This window comes from Danio rerio, chromosome 9 (assembly GCF_052040795.2).
Source record: "Danio rerio strain M-AB ecotype USA chromosome 9, GRCz13ab, whole genome shotgun sequence".
Classification (NCBI taxonomy): Eukaryota; Metazoa; Chordata; class Actinopteri; order Cypriniformes; family Danionidae; genus Danio; species Danio rerio.
Genome location: NC_141029.1, coordinates 28,350,722 through 28,374,382, shown reverse-complemented (window position 1 = coordinate 28,374,382; position 23,661 = coordinate 28,350,722). Strand labels below are relative to the sequence as shown.

At 34.7% G+C, this 23,661-nt stretch overlaps 1 protein-coding gene and 2 long non-coding RNA genes across 10 annotated transcripts in view; all 3 read right to left on the bottom strand.

Moving 5' to 3' along the window:
* The window catches only part of LOC141376138 (uncharacterized), a 1,062,333-nt gene that overhangs the window by 655,633 nt on the left and 383,039 nt on the right, over positions 1-23,661 (bottom strand). The window lies entirely within an intron of this gene.
* Positions 1-23,661, bottom strand: part of LOC147842379 (uncharacterized) — a 463,094-nt gene that overhangs the window by 95,759 nt on the left and 343,674 nt on the right. The gene's annotated exons all lie outside the window — the stretch shown is intronic.
* Positions 20,007-20,789, bottom strand: LOC147842384 (uncharacterized). Its single transcript, XR_015499632.1, has 2 exons — positions 20,659-20,789; positions 20,007-20,415 (listed from the first exon to the last, which is right to left on the bottom strand). It is a non-coding gene; the product is annotated as an uncharacterized LOC147842384 (long non-coding RNA).

The window sequence follows — 23,661 nt, the reverse complement described above, 5'->3', positions numbered from 1 at the left end:
ACAGTAAGGAATATTTTAACCCATCAGTTTACAATATACTGATGCCCTGTTTTTCTAGGCTATATTAGTGATAATGGTCAGGTATGTTGGACCATTATTGCCTTTTTAGCATATAAGTAGAGGACAGAAACTAGCCAGACAGTAATGTGTCAATTGTGGAGTGGGCTAAATCTAAAAAAAAAACATCTGTATTTTTTGCTTTTATTCTTGACATAATAAAAATATATTTGTAAAGCAACCCATGTTCTCTTGTCACTAATATTTTAATAAACTTTAATGGGTAAAACTGTCCGAGATATGAACAAGCAAGTTATGCATCAAGGTTTTATTAAAAAATATTGAATGGCTATAAAACTGCTTATAATCATTAAAATAAAATAATTTATACAAATATTTTGAAAAAAATTTGTTTAAAAATCTTGAATGATGTTAATGATATGACGTAGTTCCAGAAACGTTCTACTTCTCTGTTTATCTGTCTGATTTTAAGGTGTGTTTTTTTTGGTTTTTTTTTTTTTTGACTACCCCGGTTATTTTAATGAATATCGGCAGACACGTCAAGTACAGTATAAAAGCCTCGCCCGTTTCCAGAGATACGTGTGCAGTCAGCAGAGGTCTGTGATGCCATACCAGGCGAACGTATAAATCAGGCTTTAGTTTCTATTTCAGAGGTCACCACAGCAGAATGAACCGCCAACTACTCCAGCATGTTTTATGCAGCGACTGCCTTTCCAGTCGCAAACCAGTATTAGGATAGGGACATAGTCTTTTTTTGATGTTTTGTGTTGCTTTAAAATCAAAATGACAATGTCAGATGTCAACGTTTAAATTCTGTCCAGTGACGGTTATTCAACATATCTCGTTATGCTAAAGAATGAGGTCAGTATAGAGTGAGGAGATGACCTTTTGTGGTAATTTAAATGCATTCAACCACATAGGTGTCTACACAATGAAAACGATCAGATGCATTTTAACTAAGAGGGGTGTAACACATAATTGTTATTGAAGTAGTACTTTTGGCGGGGATAATTAATTTACTCAATTACAATTTAAACTGACCACCTGTACCTTTACTTTACTGCATTACTATGGGAGAATTAAACATTATCCTCCTTCAAAAGCACTTGTTACACTTCATTTTTTATAATAAATATATGGAAAAAAACAGATACTCAAACAACCATAATCCATCAAAGAACCAATTATTTTTGTTTTCACACATTGAGTACACAATTTCAGCTTGCTGTATCTGTCATCAGATAAATGCCTGGCTTCAAAAGATCACCATAAAATAATAAAATGAGATGGCAAAGTTAAACAAATAAACAAACAAATAAATAATTAATCTATTGTATGTTGTTTCCATATATTCAGTTGAAGTCAGAATTTTTAGCCCCCTGTTTATTTTTTCCCCAATCTTTTCAACACATTTCCAAAGATAATAGTTTTAACTCATAGAATAACTCATTTATTTTTGCCATGATAACAGTAAATAGTATTCTACTAGATATTTTTCAAGACACTTCTATACAGCATTAAGTGACATTTAAAGGCTTAACTAAGTTAATTAGGTTAGGGTATGCAAGTTATTGTATAACAATGGTTTGTTCTGTAAATATATAGCTTAAAGGGGCTAATAATTTTCACCTTAAAATGGTTTAAAAATAATTAAAATGGCTATTATTCTAGCCAAATGAAAACAAATAAGACTTTCTCCAGAAAAAAAAAAAAACATATATATTGTCAGACATACTGTGAAAGTTTCCTTGCTCTGTTAAACATCATTTGGGAAATAGTTAAAAAAGAAAAGAAAATGTATAGGGGGGCTAATAATTCTGACTTCAACTGTATACTGTATGAAAGTAAAAGTCATGATGTGAATGGCAAGTGAATTATTATATGCATATGCATTGATACTTTAACATGTGTTACATTCAATCGACAGAATGCCTAAAGGGACTTAAAAGTTTAATTATAATGTAATTAAAATGTAACAGTAAAATAATTATCGATCATATATTGAAAACCAACGACCATAAATGGTTAACCGTTAAAAATGTACTGAAACTGTGATAGTTCAAAATGGTTAATTACGTACTGGTATAAGTTGGAGATTATTTATTAATTCTGCTATTTATATTCATAATGCAAGATGTTCCATTTGCCAGCGGCACGGTGCCTAATGGAGTTTGACACTTTGGCTTAGTTTGATTGTCACTGGTGGGTCCCGGGTGTGTGTTTAAAGCATATCTCCGAGCAGTAGTGGGTAACGCTGATGAATATTTGATTGAGATTTGATTTCAATTCTACTTCAATTATTATGGTCGAAAAAACACATCTGTCACAAGTTTCGTCACCATTTTTGCGCTTCGGTATAAATTTCCAAACTCTTGTAATGCCTTGATTGATGTAAAGCTGATGTAGTGTATTTGCTAAGGATCGCAGGTCTAATTTGACGAAGAGGGGTGTTGAATCCCACCCGACAGATGTGTCTCTGTTTTAATGTTATTATCAGGGTTTGTCTCAGCACACCCACATCCAATCAGAAAGTTGCTCTCAGCAACACAGGTGGCATTCAGACAGATTTCAAAGTGTAGCTGATTGGGTTAGAAGTGTGTGTGCTTACACCAATGTTTTCTCATATCAGCAGGCCACAGATCTTCACAATCCTCTCCCAAAAACTGAGCTCCTGCCACGGTCCTGACCTGCAGCCCTGCGTCATTCATCAAACACTGATAATTTTTGGCTTTAGGCTCGTGGCGCACAGTCACAACTAAATCACCTTGGCAACTGTGGACGAGAATGAAAAACTAGATTACCCAGTTGGTTATTTATATTTAAGTCTTTTTGAAAATATGGCTTTTGCAGTTTTCTAACATTTTAAAGAACAGTTTGATATTCAGTCATTTTTACTCACTCTCATGTCGTTCCTAAGCTGTTTGGCTTCATTTCTTCTGTACAACACAAAAGGAAAATGTTTTGAAAAAGCAAGGACAGAAAGATGTCTACAGGACTCAAGTGGGATATTGAGACTTTTAAGTGACACAATAACTCCAACTTGAATGAAGAACAGATCAAAAATCAAGCATTTACTTCCTTAAATGCCTCAAATCAGGTTGAAACACGGAGCAAAACATATTTGCTACACTGTAAAAACATAAAAAATAAAATAACTCAAACCATTTCAGGAAACCAATTGCAACAAACCATTTAAGTTCAAAAACTAATCCTAATGAGTACTGTGAACTTAATCAATTTGAGTAAATGAAGCAATTTGAGCACAGTAAAACCCAATAAATGAAGAGAACTCAAACCAACTGAGTACTGTAAAACTCAATAAGTTAAGGCAAGTCAAACCGAATGCTACAAACCATTTGAGTTTGAGAAAAAACTAATCTCTATGAGTACTGTGAACTTATTCCATTTAAGTTGAAGTAATGAGGTTAAAAAATCTTTTTAAATGAGAAGAATAAACTTTTGGTAAATTTTGAGTTCACTATGCTCGTTTCATTTGATGACGTTGACTGTTGGGTTTTACAGTGTAGGCATGTGTGAGAATGGTTGACTACATGATGATGCTTTAACTGGTTAAAAAAAAAAGGGATTCTCATTTTATCATCTCTTCATTGGCTTCCAGGTAAATTCAGAGTTAAATTTAACACTCTTTTGTTTGTGTATAAAGCAGTTGTGCTAGAAAGTCATCTCTGAAATTCAGCCTTGGAATAGTCTCATATACCATCTGTGATCAGCTCCTTATCTTCTTCTTCTAGATTTTACATGTACAGTATAAGGGCGTGCTCACACTATGCTATCCGAACTGTGCCCAGGCCCGTTTCCCGGATCGTTTGAGATGTGTGAGTGCGCTAAATTGGGCTCAGGAACGGTTCTCTTGGCCGGCCCTGGCCCAGTTGGAAGAGCTGTGCCTGAGCACGGTTCACTTGGGCTTTGGCGCGGTACGCTTGTGTGTGATTGCAAAACGCACCTAAGCCCGCAACTGAAAGAGAGACGTGACTTTTAAGGGACTGTTTCATATGGATTAATTTATCATTCTTACTGTTCAATGACCGCAAACTGTCATAGTTTATTGAAAATGCAAACCCCTCACTGCACGATAGCTGCACATTTTTAACAACCTGCTAATGCCTGCAGAACGAGAACTTTATGGCTGTTTATGAGCGCCAAAAGTGGCGGATCTGTTCGGCGAAATAATGACTGTGTGTCACTGCATCCCAAATGACTTAAACAATATAACAAAAGAAATCTCCACTGTGCTCAGTGAGAATGCTTCTCTTCTGTTAAACTGAACAGCGCATCATCTATGACGCAAGCGTGCAGGCCCGAATGTAATGTGAGTGCGGGAGGGGGGACAAGCATGCTTTGGCCCGGTCAAGGCAACTGTACATAGTGTGAGTACGCCCTTACATTCAGTCAACAGAATGCCTAAAGAGACTTAAAAGTGTAATTGTAGTGTAACTTATGAAATATTAAACAATATTTTTCCCTTTAAAATGTTTTTACTAGATCTTTTTGGACATTGTACAGAACTTTGGCTAAATTTTTGTTTCTGTAAATACTGTAAATGTGGTTGTTGTTGTTGCTATAAATATTGCATATGTGATTGATCTTGAAAACCCTTTAAAAAGAAATCTTCTTTCTAAGTGTTTACAGTATATTGGAGTTGAAAAGTTGAAGTTTCAAAAACTAATTTCGAAAGGAGTATGTGATATCATTGATTGTGACTGGTCTCCCATCTGCAATCATTAGTAAGCCAATCAGATTAATCTAAACTTACTATATGTACTTCCTTCTCTTCATTTTCTGAAGAATCTCCCCCCATCCACCCCATCTTCCCCCTTTTACCAGGGGGAGCTCTCCCAGGACAGCATACTTTAGTACTTTAGATTTTCTCAGTGTCACTTGTGTTGGTTCAGAGACACTTGCAAGATGAAAACAGTTAAGTGAATGAGTACATTGACTTCTAAGAGTATGAAAAAAGTTTTGTGAAGGCTCATTCAAACTGGCATGTAACTATTAAGCTTTGATTATAGGCTTGTAGGATTATAGACCACATGTTATGAGGTTTGACAACTGCATCGCTAGATCAAATATAATACCCTTAAATGTATTGTTGCAGGTCCAGTCTTTAATAGGGTTTTGTCATCTGATATGTGTAGTGTACATGTAATTTTCCTTCATAAATGCTTCTATACATCTACGAGCAAGCAGTTTGCTTAATAATGAGTAACAATGCCATTAATTGTGATCCCTTTTAATTAAAAATAAATAAATAATCACAGTACTGAGTTTGTACTTAGTGATCCTAAACTGCCTATTGATTCAGTTGTTTATGTGTAAATACATATTAGCTAAATAAGTGAAGTTCAATAATGCACAATTATTACAATGTAAGCCAAGCATATCACATGTCTATTTTTAGTAGCATGCTTGATCACAGATTTGGTAGGGTTATTTCAAATGTATCATTTATACATACTGTATTTTTTTTTTACTTTCATAGACTAATGAAAATAAAATTAATGAAAATCCAGCAAGAGGGTGAGTAAAGAACCATTCCTATACATTTAAAAAAAAAAAGTTTGCTGTCTGTTCAAAGATAATATATAAAATGAGCTGAAACAATTCAATTCTTGAGTTTTTTTTGGGGGACAACTTAAGTGTTCAATCCACTTACATTTGTAAAAACGAAAAGGTTAACTTGATTCCTTTATGTTGTCCCAACAGAAATCGATTGTGTGGAACCCAGCATTTCCTACAGTGTATACTGATGATTACACAAGGCAACTTTTTGAACAATGTTGGCTGGTAACTTTAGGAAACGATGCCAATGGGCAACCAGGTGAGATGCTGGAAAATTATTTAGGGCAATGGGATACATATACAATTTTGTCACCCATTCTCAATAGGAAAGCATCTGTATCAGTGTATTATAAAGATAAAATGGATGCAAATAGAGTCCAAGATGCAAGCCGAATACTATACAGTACATATGCTCCCTAAATATTCAAGCACTAGGCACAGACTGTCCAAGAAATGAGAAGAAAGAGTGTAGAAAGAGCACTGCCGGCACAGCAGAGATAAGAGAGAGAGAAAAGAGCAGAAAGCGAGAGATCAGGGTAGATGTCAGAAGAGAAGATGCTGCAGTCTCCCACTCCCGTCGTCATGGAGCCTGTGAGCATGGCAACATGGAGGAAATAAACAGTCTCTTTCCTCCTGCATCCTCCTCCGGGCTGTCTGTGATCCTGTTAATGCTGACAGATGCATTCCTCCCAGCGCCTGACACCACAGCATGTGTGCACGCTTGGAAGAGGTGAAGCCTTCATACTGGCCGCTCTCACTACAACTCTGATACAACAACTACAACACTCACTCTGCGGAGAAACTACAGAGCTTCCTGTAAATGACTCTGAACTGTTTTGTTTGCCAAGTAAAAAAGGGAAGAAAAATAGATGAAGAAATAGATCAGAACAGATATATTTTTAGACTAACACTGGTCGTGTGTTCAGAGGGCTTCATTAGAGAGAGATCTCTTGTTAAGAACGACTGACTACATGTCTTTCTGTGTTTCGTGATACTCTGACTGATGTAACATAACATGGTAGTCAAGGAGCTACATATCAAAAATGTTGTTATGCATTAATATTGCTAAAGGGCATTGCTTGGTGCAGTTTATCGCACAAAATTCACATACGAGTAATACTGGTTGGCATTAAAACATATATATACAGTTCCCAGCATATCTGAGTACATTCCATTTTGAAAATGAATATGTTTATCCATTTCTCAGTGAATATAGGCAATGTATTTTGGTGCATTTAAACATAACAGATTTAAACAGATATATTTATTAAATAATATTTTAGTCACTAAATATATTTAATAATAGAAAGAAGCTTCTCTTGATTTTTCCTCTTTTTAAATCTGTATTTAACATTGTTCCATAACATTAATTCGGGCGTACTAGTTTTTCAGATTTGGCTTTAGTACTGATTAATCTAATGTATATGCACAAATATAATATTGTATAGCTTCCTTTTAAAAATATGATTTTAAAAGAGAGATTTGTGAGAGGCGTACTTATTTATGCTAAGCTTTGTATGTATGTATTTATGCATATTTTTATGTATAAGTACTGTATACACACACACTTATGTATATGTGATATACGGGAACTGTAGGCATAATGTAGTTTAACCTGTAAAAAAAAAAAAAAAGACTTAGATGGCCATACCCAACCACAACCCCTAAACTCAATCCTCACAGGAAACCTGAGGCAAATTTTGAAAGTCCTAAAACTCATTAAGTATGATGTTTAAGCTTTTGAATTACGAGGACCCTGAAGGGAACTATGAGGGAATTATGAAGACATGTCCTCATAAACTACCTTAACATTGACTCTGTTTACATAATACATTTAAATAATTTATCAAATTATTTGCCTTAATCTGAATAAGACAATAATATGATTAAGGTTTTTACATGAGTTGCTTTATAAATGTTCCTTTCATGATTCCATTTTACATGTTATAGCATGTAGATCGATTAATGACATTGCGACACCATGCTATCCACATTTCCTGCAGAGTTTCATGTAATTTCAGCTGTTTCGTTTTTATTTTGATGACTTGAACTGCAGTTTGACATTTTCACTTTCCTGTCGCAAAATGCAGCAAAAAATCTTACACAATGGTAATAGTTTAATTAAGATGTTTACATGTCTGTAGTACACTTTAATAATGTGACTAAAGTCAGCATACTCCACACGTCTTGATTTCTGTTTAGTTCTATAATGACTATAATTGGATGATCAAAAATCACTGTTTACATGGTAGACTCCTAATCAGACTCAGAGTATTGTTTTAATTGTATTAAAACTGGATTATTGATGTCCATGTAAACATACTCATTGAGTGCATTTACATAGACACCAGTAATCCAATTTTAATATGATTAAAGGCCCCTAATATGCAATAAAAAAGGTCATATTTTGGTTTTGGCTTCAACAACAGTCTGATATGCATGCAAGGTCATGCAACACTTTCATCGTCTTATAATATGCATTTATTTTTAACTAATTATGCCAACGACTCCCATATGATTTGTTCAGGGATTCATTTGTTCCCAAACCCCTCCTTAGAGTAAGGCTAAACTGTGCTGCTAAGTCCGATGACCAGTCTGTTGTGATTGGTCCATTGCATTCAGCGTGAGACAGGAAGAAATGCCCACTACAGCTTATCAACCTTCTTGAAGTAGAGTGTAGAGTGTATGAGTGAGCCTAATGCAGAACTACATTAAAGCAATGCAGTTTAACACCAGTATGTTGCTCTATTTCAAACTATAAGTTAAAACAGTGACACACATTCAGTCTTAATCACACAGTGGCAAAAGCTTGACTATTTTGAAACTTGACCACCACACTTGTGTAGGAACAGCTAATGGTGGCCATAACAAAGACAAATGGAATTTAAATCCATAAACAAATCGGCACACGTTGCGTTTTCAACGGGGCTTTAGACGGGGTATGAGAAAATAATGAGTTAACTAGATACAGTATAAGCAGTTACAAGTAAGAAAACACAATGAAATACATAATTTGTAAACTAGAGAAAACAAGGAGGCAACCATTTTAATCGCACTTACAGTTGTAAATGGAGGGAAAAAATGGTTTATGAACTGTGTACTTTAAAGTTCCTGTCGAGCTCTGACAAATTTCCATACATCAATAGTCTTTTCTGATCCTTCATTTAACAAATGGCCGACGAATCCCCCGTTGTAAGCATGTAGATTACTGAAGCATGCGACAGAAAAATTATGGAAACACAGCACAAGGCTAGGGCTATAATGCTGAGGTATTTTCTACAAAAGTAAACTTCCACCAGTGACTCTTCACAGCCTCATCTTTGGATAGGGAAAATAACACTTTCCCTCACGCTTCAGCGTCTTCACAACATGATTCAACCGGGATCTGCTACAGCATTTGTCTTCCTCTTTTTTTTTTCTACAGTGTTTGTGGGTGGGGCAGGAGGGTTAAATTTTTCCGGGTCTGCGCACACAAGGGGCTTGAGTTCCGTATCAACATGACGACGACACGGCTAAAGACTCATTACCGCAGTGATTTATTTGAACCACTATGAGTTGACTCTTTTATAGATGAATCAAAAGTTTTAAGCATGGTGCACTTTCAGATTTAAGCCTTAGCTGGATATTTCACTTCACTTAGAGTTGTGTACACTTGTATGAAAATGAAACACCTAAAATTGTATGAAACTCCGGAGGAAATAAGGATATGGTGACGTTAATCAATCTATTAGCTATAACATGTAAAACAGTAAAATGAAAATGTTTATTCAAAAAGCAACTCATGTAAACACCTTAATCAGATTAAGGCAAATAATTCCATTACTGATGTCCATGTAAACAGTCTTTGTCCCATTTCACCCATGTCATTATACACATATCACACACACACAAACACACACACACACACACACACACACACACACACACACACACACACACAAACACACACGGTCAAGGTCAAAAAATTAACAGTAGATCATGTCAAAACTGTCACCATTTTCAGTACAGCGCTCTTGCTTATGTGATATTGCTTAATTTCCAGCTTGACTAGAACGGTCTATCAAGCAATTATTGTCTAAAATCAAAACTGTTCATTGTATAGCTAACAATTAAACATGACGCCTAATTAGCTCCAATCTATCAGCCGAAACTGTATTCTATTATGAATTTCTGTTAGTCAGAAAAGAAGCAAGACACAAAAAAGGAGTGGAAGGAGTGTGAGAAAAAAAGACTGAGATCACAGCAACAGATGGTCGAGATTCTTCAGGCTTCTGTGGATGTTATTTTTATCAGACTAGAGATGAGCTCACAACTTTCACACTCCAGTAAAAAAAAAAAAAAAAGTTACGAGGAATGAAGAGGATATTTCATCAAAAGCCCGAGGAAAGAGATGCACGTCAGCTGTGATGTAGTGAAGCACGGCCATCAGACATGATGAAAAGTTCACTGCCAGGGCTCGCCGTCCTTACTTCAGGGCTATGCACTCAATATTTACTTCATGGGATTTTTTTGAAACCTAATGGTTTGAGTAAAGAAATCCTTCTAACTTCACTTTTCATCAAATTTTTACATGTACAATTGTACAGTTAAACAGAAGTTAACACTTCAATATGTTCTCTCTGTCACTGTGCTTATCGTCGCTGTGACAGTAGTAAATGCGCCTATAGCTTTTGATCGATGGATGGCGTTTTATAGACTTAGACATAGACTTCATTAGCTAAAACATCAACATGCAGTTTTCAGCTTTGTGATAATGTGTTCAATTAAAATATGTATATTTTTTGGTTGTTTTGTTTTTCTTAGTAATAAACATGCCTTTACACTATACTGTATGCTTTAGAAAAGATGTCTACAATAAATTGTGAGAAGCAAAGCCCTAGGCTGCAAATATTAAGCAAATATAAGAATTAAGTTCTTATATAGTGTCCTATTAAATTTCGTTGGGGTAAAAAGAAACTTTATTTTTATTCAGATTATGAAAAAAAATCTCAAAATATGCAAACAAATAAATAAATTACACACAGATTGTAATGGCATTCGTTAAAACAACACAGGACGTGTTTAATAAAAGCTATTTAAATATCTCTCATTCTGAGCGAATAAATGTTTTCATAATGGAAAAGGGCTTTGTTTTTTTTAGGATTTGACCAAACAGAATAATTTAAAAATAAATAAAAGATTCCAATCGATTTAGATAAGAACAGCAATAAGCGCAGACAAATTGTTTTCAAAAGTCTGCTATCAATCTGCAAAAACAACCCTGGAGTTTTCAAAGTAGGCTAGATTCCGCAGTTTTCAAGTGTATAATTACGATAAGTTTTAATGTTGTCAAAGAACGACAATATACTGTATAGGCTACACCTGATTTAGGCTCTATATTGTTTTGAAGCTTTTGAAAATATATGGTGCAATATAGAAATTTGTTCAAATTAATTTTAACAAAATACTTTGTTTATTAGCTTAGTGTTTCCCAACTCTGTTCCTGAAGGCGCACAAACACAATGAACCACCAATTTTCAGCAGTTGTGACCTAATGGTTAGATAATTGGACTTGTGATCGAAAGGTCTCCGGTTCAAATACTGGCACAGGCAGGGCTAAGGTGAGGTGAGTCCCTTGAGCAAAGCATTGATCCAACAATGACTAGCCACTACTCTGGGTGTTGTGTTCACAGTGTGTGTTCACTGCCATGTGTGTGCACTTGGATGGGTTAAATGCAGAGCACACATTCCAAGTATGGGTCACCATCGTGCCTCTGGAAATTCTTTACATTATGGATGCCCTTCCAGCCACAACCCAGCACCGAGAGTACAACCCTTAGTGCGGGGAAACACCCAACCACTCCAATAGTGGTTGCAGCCTTTATGATGCAAGCTGAGACTGCATATCTCAGTGATGCAATATCAGACACAATGCACTCAATGAAGCTAGTGGCGTCACTGCGAGGGGTAAGTTAAGGGTTGAGGTGCAATAAAAAGTATTAGACGCAACTCAGATTGCACTGCGCCAGGAGACCCCTCTCAAATACACTCCAATTCACACACTATAGTCACTTTAATTTCTCCAATTCACCAATATCACATGTCTGTGAACTGTGGGGGAGACCAGAACAGCCAGAGGAAGCCCATGTAGACACAAAGAGAACATGGAAATTCTGCATGACCATATTTTACATCCCTTAATCCTATCACATACTCAAATCAAATGATGATGGTCCAGGATCAACATTAGTGAATTTACACTGTATTTAAATGATGATGGTCCAGGATCAACTATAGTGAAATACACTGTACTTAAAAGATGATGATGGTCCAGGATCAGCAACAGTGAATTTACATTATATTTAAATGATGATGATGGTCCAGGATCAACAATAGTGAATTTACATTGTATTCAAATAATGATGATGGTCCAGGATCAACAACAGTGGATTAACACTGTATTTAAATGACGATGGTCCAGGATCAACATAAGTGAATTTACACTGTATTTAAATGCTGATGATGGTCCAGGATCAACAATAGTGAATTTACACTGTATTTAAATGACGAGGGTCCTGGATCAACAATTGTGAATTTGCACTTTGTTGTTTATATAAACTATTAGTTTCGGGGTTTTAGCATTTATTTTATAGGGCAGTAGAGAGAGGAATGGGTGAGGAGTAGGGAGAGATGATGGATTAGAATAGGACTTTAAGGTGGAAATTAAACTCGTGTCACAATGAACAACACAGAGCCATGTGTCAACACACTAACCACTACACCATTGGCTCTGATAATTTACACTCTATTTAAACATCTACATCAGAACATATTATCAATTTCAGGCAAAAGTCATAGTTTATGAGCAAACTATTCAATCCATCTTCATAATGCATCACTGTCACAAGTTACATTAACATTTGGAGAATTGTAACAAGAATGACTAATGTGCATTTTGGAAGGTTTTAAAATTGGTTTTAAACTATGGCAATTGTTTTGTCATACTGCTAGTTTGGTTATTAGCTTGACTTTAAATTTGTCTTGATCACTAATATGTGTTTCAAAATGACTTCACACTTTTTGACCTTCTTTGTGCCATTTCTTCAAATTTAAAAGATAAAGCTGTGTCTGAAAAAATGCTGTCTCTTTGAAGGATGCATTCAAAGGTATTAAGGCATCAAGGCACGTCCGAATCCTAATCTAGCTTCACTTCCTCTCTCCTGAGATTCCTCCATCTGATCGATTCTTGAAGAAAGCACAGATGTATCCTTCGCTGTCTTTGATATCCCACAATCCTTTGCATCCCAGGCTTGACAGTTAAGCTAAAAAATAAAGATGCTCTCTGAAAGCTGTGCTAGGTGGTCATTTTGTGAGTAAACACAACTTGTACACTGTTTCATTGAAGCAAACTAACAGCAACAGTATGATGGCTAAAGGGTGATCAGAGGAACACAAATGCATTTTCACAGTGATGCCATAGAAAAAAACTTTTTTTGATTCCTTAAGGAATCTTTCAAAGAATCATTTTTTTATAGTGTGAAGAACATTTTAAAGGGCACCTACAGTATGATACAAAATACACTTTTGGAAACTAGACAAAACTGTGTGTAATTATAGTGTGTCCACAGTCATATTGGAGTGATAGAACACAAAACAAGTCTCTTTTTACTTCCTGATGTTAAAATAGGACCCAAACCCTAATGATTTTAAGGCCCACCACAATGTGATGTAGAACAGCCGCTTTCCCTGCCCATGGAATTGATTGACAGGCATGGATTAACATGGCTCCGTAGTAACGCATTTAAGCATGTCCACTAAACAGGATTTGCAAAGAAACTGGGATTAAAAGATCTGTTCCAACTCTCTGTGATTAGCTGCACCTTAAAAATACGTTTTACAAGTTTAAAACATTTTTAAAACAGTGCATGTTTGTTATAAAGAAAATACTGTACAATCAAAATGTAATTCATAAGCCCTGTAATCACCACAGCCACATAGATGCTTCAATCATACAATAGAAGTCCTGGTTTGGGAACATTAAATCAGTTTTTTTTTGCAATGTAGAATAATGGATATCCATATAGTGGTAAACTATGTGGGGAGAACCAGCTCATTTGCGTTAAAAGTCACTGATGCAAAAACAGCTACACTTTACTTTGACCCCAAAATTCATATTTTCAACAATGTACAATAAGATATCTGATGGGTATTTTGAGCTGAAACTTTACAGACATAATCTGGAGACACCAAAGACATTTTTCATCTTGCAGAAGGGGTAAAATAGGAGCCCCTATTTATCTATTTTTTACCATAAAGAACCATGAGACTCTACGGATGTTATAGTTTTTTCTTGGAACCATCAATGCCTTCATTTTTAAGAGTGCACTGCCAAACAAAGTCCCAAATCATTCCAATATGACCCTTTTCCAGTCATTAATAAAACCACAGACCAAATTTGAAGGTCTGCCAAAAGCGAAAGACAAAGCCTTTTAAAGCAATTGTCAAGTCATCTAATTCCCTGAAGCTGTGAAAACCTAAAATGTAAATAAACAGAATATGATAAGCCACATAATCAACTGGGAGATATCAGCTGCATAATGACTATGTAAATTGTGGACAAATTAGTGTGTGTGTGTGTGTGTGTCTGTATGTGTGTTCACTCTTGACCCCTTTAACGAGACGAGCATTGTGTTGATCTCTGGTGCGGATCTCGGCAGCCGGCGCTCGCAGGATGAGAGGCGTACGTTCTCTATTGAGCGCAATGTGAATGGCTTATTAATTCTTATTATCCTGATCACTGCACACTAAAATGAGAAATTGAGACATTTTAAGTTGACTAATTGGCCTTAGGAGGGAGGGGTGGTGGGCAAAGTATGAGAGAAAGGGAGATGATTGTCGAAACACCAGGGTCTGTGCAAATACCATTAAGTAAAGCAGTGAGAAATAAAAATAATAGCTAAGGCAGGATTACTCGCTTTCAGAGCCAAAATGTGGGATCCATTCAGCCTCAAGGAGCTGCACATTTTTATCGTAATTGGTTTATATTAATGAGGCGATGAGACTCATGAGTAGTATGCGGTGTGACCAAAATTTCAAATCATAGTTTGAGTAGTTTTATATCCCTGCACTAAAACACTGTTACATATGCTCTAAACTAACTAATATATTTTATCTCTTGTGGTTTAAAAAAAAAGTCAGGAAGCATTATGAACGTTACATCATACATTATTACATATTTGTAAAAAGTGATTCAAAAGTCTCACAGAGCCTCACGGAGGAGCCCTGGAAGCCAAAAGGAGGAGCAACGCCAGTGCTAGGCGAAAGAGGACCGGGCCCGGACATATTATGTGACTGTCCATATGTTTTGTTTGATTTGATATTAAATTATTTTAAAGTGTGTCAATTCTCTGCTTCCTTCCTAGCAGCCAGGTGGCTGTTAACTTTATCACAGTGGTGCCGAAACCTGGGAGAAGGAGGGACATATTGTCCAGATGCTCTAACTGCTGAGAGAGAGAGAGCAAGTGTTCGGGAGTTAATCGAGTGAGAGAGAAAGCCGTTCATCTGCTCCAAGATGTCAGGGTGACTAGAGGTGGCGATGAAGAGGTCTGCCTGCTGCCGTGTCTCAGCTTGGGGAGGAGCAGGGGACGTGGAACTCACCACCAGCAGGGAAAGACCCGTGAGAGCCATCCCAAGAGAAAGCCTGGGGAGTCACCCACGTCTGCCAAGAGCCAGAGCCTGCAACTGCCACCGAAGCGGGAGTGGAGCTGGAGGAAAAAAAAAATCAGCCAGCTGAAAGAGCCACCACCGGTCAACAGAACACAGACAGGTGGATAGATTCTTCCATAAGGCTCCTGACACATCATCGTCAAATCTCTCAGTTAGTTGATTATCTAGTGGCAACGGGATTAAAGACCCGAACCCCAATATTTTTCCCTCTCTTCCTTCTCTCTTCAGTCTCTCCTCAGCTATCCAGTTTCTTTCTCTTGGCCCTATATATTGTCAGGTTTCACTTGTCCTGAAGCGTAAACCCCCTGACCTCCAAAATCTCAGAGAGGAGCTGTATTTCGGTTGTTTTGTTTAATTTGTTATTAAATTATTTAAAAGTGTACTGGTTGTCCACCTCCTCCTTCCCAGCGGCCAGGTGCCCGTTATCTTTATTACAAATGGAATTTAAAACTATTCATCTGTAGTAATTGTCTAAAAGTATAAAACCATTTCATGTTAATTTAGAACAAAATACTCATACCTTATTCATTATTTACGGTATATTTAGATTACCACATATGTTGAACTGCTTTTAAAAAAAAGAAAAATATGTTAAATCATTTTTCTTATTATTATTATTTACAAATTGTGTAACATTGTAGGTTTTTTTTCCTGCATAGAGAATTACAAGGCAGCCACCTTCTTCATTTTTTACTACCTCCCACCTCTGCCTTTTAACAAAAATCAGGCAACTAGTCATGGCTCCCAATAGACCCCCAGTGATGCTCATGCATTGGTCATGTATTTAATTACACTTAATGTTTGCCACTGTAAAGAAGAGATCTTACTTGATATGATTACACAGATAATACAAATGTTTATGTTTCATGTAACAAAAATGTCATGATTGAGATACCAACTCTCAAGTTGAAAGAGGAAAACCCTGCACTGCGTATGTCTTGACTGTAATTTTGTTTCATTTAATGGCTTCTTACTAAATAAAGCTATTTGTCCCCATCATATTAAAGTCATTTTATATTCAAACCAAACCAAAAATCTAAATGTCTACTTTTCAAATAGGCAGTTCATTCAGCTGTGGACACCCCTGAAAAAAAATCAGAGACTAAACCGAAGAATAGTGACTGACTTTTACATTATTTTATTTTTGCAAAAATGTCCAAATATGACTAAAATAAGCTCCCATCACATTGTAAAAATTAAATAACATACTTATTCTGATCTTTATTTATTCTTTAATTTATTCTTTAATATTTAATTATTTACAATGTTGCAGAAAAAATGGAAGATAGTGGAACAGAATGTATAAAAAATATGTATATGTATGTATGTGTATGTATATATATATATATATATATATATATATATATATATATATATATATATATATATATATATATATATATATTATGCTTGTTTTAAATATACATATTTTGTATAAACTATCATTACACTACAAACAATTTGGTGCGAATGAATCTTCTTGTTAAGAATTATGGGAAGTGCTGTTCATCTCAGGCTTTAGAATAGCTCTTTCTAAAAAAAAAAAATGTATAGGGATTGCCTGCAAGTTTTCAATTAAAAAAAACAAATAGTAGACAGTAGAGGTTTCCCAACTGTTTCCAACTGTGGCATATACCATCATACAGCCCTGTTCACTAATATGTTTTGTGACTGACACATTTGTGATTACTGCAGTTACGCCTGCCACAACAATGACACAGAACACAAATTATGTGCAGAAATGAAGGAGAAACACGCGAGAACATGTACTTACATCTTCCAGCAGTGCATTTGGCCAAGTGCATATTTATATATCAGACTTGTAAATCAAACATTCTCTACAACCATCAAGAACGCAGAGCCAAAAACTCACTGTCGCATATCACCTTTTCTTTATCCGAAAAAAAAAAACTTCCCTTCCCCACCAATCCACTAAAAGGCAGATTTGTTCTCTGCATATCTTTCAGTCAAATCTCCACACACCGCAAGCTGAAACCGCTGAGTGAAAGTGCCTCTTTCCAATGCTATCGCTCCAGGTAAGAGCTTTGCTTAGTTCTTCTAGTCTTTCAAACCACCTGGAAAACTTCCTGAAAGAGCCGACTCGATTGCAGTCGGCTGATATAAACAGTCTTTATTTCCAATTTTTTTCCCCCTTTATTTCTCAGCCATTGCCACTATCCATTTCTCCAGCACTGATAATGCCCTATTTCCACTAAATGGAAAGACTAGACATTTTGATCGCATCACTGTAAATGTATAGGCTGGTTTCTGCAGCCCTGATTGCCTGATGCGTGTTTAACATTCCCATACCTGCAATGTAATTGTGCGAAACAGGTGAAATTTTGCGGATAGAAACTAAGCCTCTGGCCAAAAAAGAAAAAAAAAGACAAGATGACGTTGATTGGATCCAAGCAGGGTGATTGGCGGTTCAGACGGCATGTCTAACTCAGTGCTCTCAATATGTCAGAGCTGCTAAAAACACACATTGAAATGGGTTAGATTATAGCGCTGGTGAACTGTGAAGCTCTTGGCTCCAGACATCAGGAGCCCTCTGTGTGCATGTGTGTGCGCGTTTTTATCTCTGGCTCCAATCACCATTAAGTATCATCAAGACTTCTCAGAGGGACCTCACAGCGAGATCCATAGAGGAGAGATTCACAAACCTTTCTCTCTTGGCTTCTCCCTCTCTCTTGCGCCTCTGGCTGTCTAGCGCTTTATAACTTAAAAGCTTACACTTGCCTCACAAATTGCACTTGCCTTTTCCAAAACTTTCGTAGTACACAAGCTCCAAATATGCTTCCAGTCTTGTCAAAAGAGTGAGTGACATTGTGAAATTATCATCATCACTGTCTGTGTTATTACTAGCATTATAATATTCCCAAAAGAGACGCATAATCTTTTTTTTTTCTCTTTCCTTGTGTGCGTGTGGGTGTGACATCTATGATTATGGTCTTTCATGCACCTCGAAAACAAGAGAGAGACAAAGAGAGAGAGTCTAAAGATGAGGAATAGTCTTTTTTTTAGGACTGAGTTTGTCAGAGTTTACTCAACTGAGTTTACTCAGATAATTGAACGAGACATCGTGTACACTGATGCTCAATGTGGCAGATGAATGAATGAAAGCCCCACATTACAGAAGCTAATAATCTGGTTTATAGACACCTTTTAGTTGTAAATTCTACAATATGCATTCAGATAAGCTATACAAAAAACATTTTTTTTTCTTGCTTGAACAAAAGCACTTCTTGACTAGAAGGCATAAGTTCACACTGTTCTGGTTGGAGAATGTAAAAAAAAAAAAATATATATATATATATCTTTTATATATATATATATATAAATATATATATATATATATATATATATATATATATATATATATATATATATATATATATATATATATATATATATATATATATATAAAAGATTGGTGCTGTACCATACTGCCCAAGAGGGACCCAAAGTGAGCTGACTAAAATTTCCTTAAATTAACTTTGTTGTCACTGAAGTCATTTTATTTTACAGAATATCCATGTGCCATTATTTTAAAAAAATATTAATAATAATAACACACACACACACACACACACACACACAAAGTTGAAGTCAGAATTATTATTCCCCCTGTTATTTTTTCCCAATTTCTGTTTGACTGAGAGCAGATTTTTTTCAGCATATGTCTGAACATAGTAGTTTTTATAACTCATTCCCAATAACTGATTTTTTTTTTATCTTTGCCATGATGACAGTAAATTATATTTAACTAGATATTTTTCAAGACACTTCTACACAGCTTAAAGTGACATGTAAGGCTTAACTAGATTAATTAGATTAACTAGGCAGGTTAGGGTAATTAGGCAAGTTATTGTTTAACGATGTGTTGTTTTGTAGACTATCCAAAAAATATAGCTTAAAGCGGCTAATAATTTTGACCTTAAAATGGTTTTTAAAAAAAAATAAAAAACTGCTTTTTTGTAGCCTAAATAAAACAAATAAGACTTTCTCCAGTAGGAAAAATAGTATCAGACAGTATATGATAAATAGTAAATAGTATATGTCCTTTTTCTGTTAAACATCATACATATACACACACACACACACACACACACATATATATATATATATATATATATATATATATATATATATATATATATATATATATATATATAATTACTTTATATTATTACTTTATTTTATTAACATTACATGGTTTGTAACTAGCACATGGATTAAAAATTATTTAAACTTTAAATATAAATAATATTTGTATAATATTAGTATGAATATGCTTTATTTTTATAGTTTCAGAACTATTTTTTATTTTTTTGTTTTGTGCTTTTGCTCTATTTTTTATTTATTTATAGTAGTATTTAGGTTTTATTTATTGCATTTAGTTGCTAGTTCATTTTTAGCTTTTATTTATTTACTTTTTAGTTAAATATCAAGTTAATCAATCAATCAAAAAAAAAATTAAAAACACCAAAAAAAATAATAATAATAATAATGCTTACCAAAAAACATTTTGTAAAAAGACGTAGACCTCATGATCTACTATCCACTACACACACACCTAAATAACAAGTCAATGGTTTGGGGTCAGTTTTTTTTTTTTTTTTTTTTTAAGAAAATTATTCTGTTTATCAAGCTGGATTTTTTTTAAACGTGTAAAAGAAAAATTGTTAAACATTTATTAAAAAAAATTAATAACTGCTTTCTTTATGTATGTAGTTTCAAATAAAATTATTACTTCAGTCATTATTGCTTTTATTACTATTACATGAATAATAATAACAATAATAATAATAATAATAATAACATTGATTGATGAAGGATCATATGATTTCGAAGACTGGAGTAATGAAGCTGAAAATTTATTTTTAAAACCACTGAAATAAGTAATAAATTAAACTATAAACTGCAATTTGTACTGTATTTTTGATTAAATAAATGCAGCCTTGGCGAGCAGGGTAAGCTTATTTTAAAACATTTAAAAATCCTAAAAGACAAATATTGACCGGTAGTGTACCTACAGTACATACATACATATCTAGTCGTAGGAACTGAACCTTAATGCTTTATGTTTCCTGTAGGATTCCTGCATGCTCCCTGCAGACAGAAAAATAAATAGTGTATGTGTGTGTCAGAATCAATATCCCATCTAATTAAACATTTATTCACATACAGTATATCCACTACACACTACACTTTTAAATAACACAATTCTGTTGCCGTTCAGACCAAGAAGGCATGTCCTAGAACACTGAAGTCAATACAAGAGTTTGATAAAAAGCTGAAAACTCCCTCTTCCATGTTTATAATTCTCCTGGAGTCAGTCTAGACTCCGCTTACCCTTGTCTACATCACTCGCCTTCAGAAAGATCTCGCCGCGCTCCTGCTGTGAGCGAACACCACCTGCTTAATCCCCTCAAGAGACGCCGCCGTGTGTGTGTGTGTGTGTGTCTGTGCACGTGTGTGTGTCTGTGCTCTCCGTCTCATTTCTGAGCACTAACAGCCATTTAGAGACAGAGAGTTGCTTTGGGAGCTCCTCACGGCAGCAACAGTATCATTGTTTACTAAATATTGACACTTAGAAAATTAATAATTCACTCTTAATTGACTTCCGCATAAAATATTTATGAAAGGCACATTTGGAATGCTGAAATGGAGCGATTGACTTTTAAAACTGACAGCGGAGACAGCAGGTCGGACAACTGAGGGAAAACTTTTTGCCTGTGTTTGTTTGTGTTTGTGCAGTTATGTATTATTTGAGGCTGCCTGTGGCATTTGAAAAAAAAAGGAGATGATTCAGAGAATCTTCAGCTTAAAAAATATAATGGAAAAATGTTTTCACTGCAGCATTTTCCAATCGAGTGTAATAAATAATACTCGTACAGTGCACAGCGAGTAAACAACCTTTTAAAAATTAATGATTTTTATCCATTTCTCAGTAAATATAGACTATAAATGTTGTTGGTCTATGTAAACTAATAATAAGAGTTTGGTCACCTACAGTAACATCTATAGGAACAAAAAGATAATGCATTTAAAATCAAATGAGGTATTGCAAATATATATATATATATATATATATATATATATATATATATATATATATATATATATATATATATATATATATATATATATATATATGTGTGTGTGTGTGTGTGTGTGTGTGTGTGTGTGTGCGTTTGTGTGTGTGTGTGCATACAGTGCATGCAGAAAGTATTCATAGCGCTTTTTCCACTTTTTTTTATTCACTTTATTCCAAAATGGATTAAATGCATTTATTTCCTCACAATACTACACACAATACCCTACAATAACAACGTGGGAAAAATTTATTTGTTACAAATTTATTAAAAAATAAAAAAGTTTTAATTTAAAATTTTAGATATTTATCATTTGAGAGATTCAGCACATCGCCATTCATCACCCTGGCATTCTGAGCAGAGCAAAGACGGTTGATGTTGTCCATGCATAAGAATGCAACAGAGAACGTAAGAACTCATAAAAAACTCATAAAACTACAAACTACAGCTCAAATCACTATTAAACTGATGTAACATTCTAGGTCGATCTCTCTGTTTGGTATGTTGCAGTGCTATATTTACACTATAGTAATTGTAGTTTTGAGTGTGAGATGGCACTAGCATATCAGGAATGTATGTTTTTTTGTGTTTGCCACTCTTTGTATAACCTTGAGTTATTTTTGGGGTTGGTTATCTCTTTGTTTCTAATGAGTCTCCTGTTTTTGTTACTGCAGAACTAGTTTACAAGTTCAGTAAAAAGAAGCAAAGAAGAAATGCCCGCATGTGTTTAGCATTATTCCATATCGCAAACACAATAGTAATCTGGTAGTGTTTGCTTTGCTTTGGACTTTTTACTGGGATTAATTATTGTGATCTCCCTGTTGCAATAGAGAAATACTGGGAAATGCCTATAGACTGATGGCATTTCATGCCATTCAGCCTTATAATCTTAAAATGTCAGCAAAATTACCTGTTTTATAGTCACTTTAGACATTAGGCTATAGAGAATCATTCAAATACTAGCTATAAAGTGATGTTTATAAAGTAGCAACTGCTTTCGCTGTTCTGACATCAGCTGCTGATGTGAATGAATGGTGGAAGAAATTAGTTCTTCAAACAAAAGTATTGTTAGACTCTCATGTTTGATTTTTTTTATATACACGATTATGCTGTCTAACTATTGTATAAACGCATTATCACACTTTTTTATGGTTGTATAGTTCTTTTTTTATTTTACTTTTATTTTTTATTACTTTTTTAAATATTTATTATTTTTCCTCAAAATATTAATTTGGTTGATTAATTTTTACTATTTTTGCACCATGACCTCAAGTTAAATTACTTCCAGTTATGGTTGGGTACTGACTAATATAATGTATATGCACATTGTATTGCATCTTAAAGTATTTGTTTAAGAGAAAGATCTGTGAGGGTTGTAAATTTATGCTACACACTATATTTATTACTATCATAAATTTCTAAATAGTTTCACTGAAATAAACTAAACACTTAGGATTATTTTACTTAGAAAATAAGTCTGTATTAGCAAAAGCTTTACCTTGGAACCTTTATTTTTCAATCTGCATTTTTGACATATTTATTTACAGGATATAGTATGTTCAGGTACTGTTTAATGATTATTCCTAAACTCACATTGCATGACATGTTTAATCAGGTTTAACATATAAAGAATATATAAAACTAATATTTTCCCATGATGAAGATATAAGCAGATACATGTATGTGAGAAAATCTCATATGTGTTAAAAATAAATGACTGCATGAGAAGAGTGTCAGTCTTTAGGTGCTTCTTAGTATCAAAAGTGCAAAATACAGACTTGAGACAAACTATGAGAGGACACATGGTCTAGTCATATTTCAAAGAGAATAATGGTGTACTTGATAACAGCACTCACTCGCCATGGCTACTCTAGTTACCACCACTGTATTTTTTTCACAGTATTTCCTATGAATGTTTGTTCTTAGTGATATTATTATTTTAAAGTACAAATATTAAGTTAATAAACTATTAACTATAACTTTCGCCTCAATAATCTTTTGTTTGCTGATTATTAATAATTATAAGTGTAGTAGTTAAGTTTGGGTATTGGGTGGATAGGGATATAGAATAAGATTATACCTTTTAATTACTAATAAACAGACAATATCTTAAAGGGGTAGTTCACCCAAAACTAATAATTGTCATCATCATTCATCCTTTCCTTGTTCCAAACCTGATTGACATTCTGTATTTGTTTTTTCCTATAATGGAAGTTCATAGTTACAGGTTTTCAGCTTTTTTTCAAAACATTTACTTTAG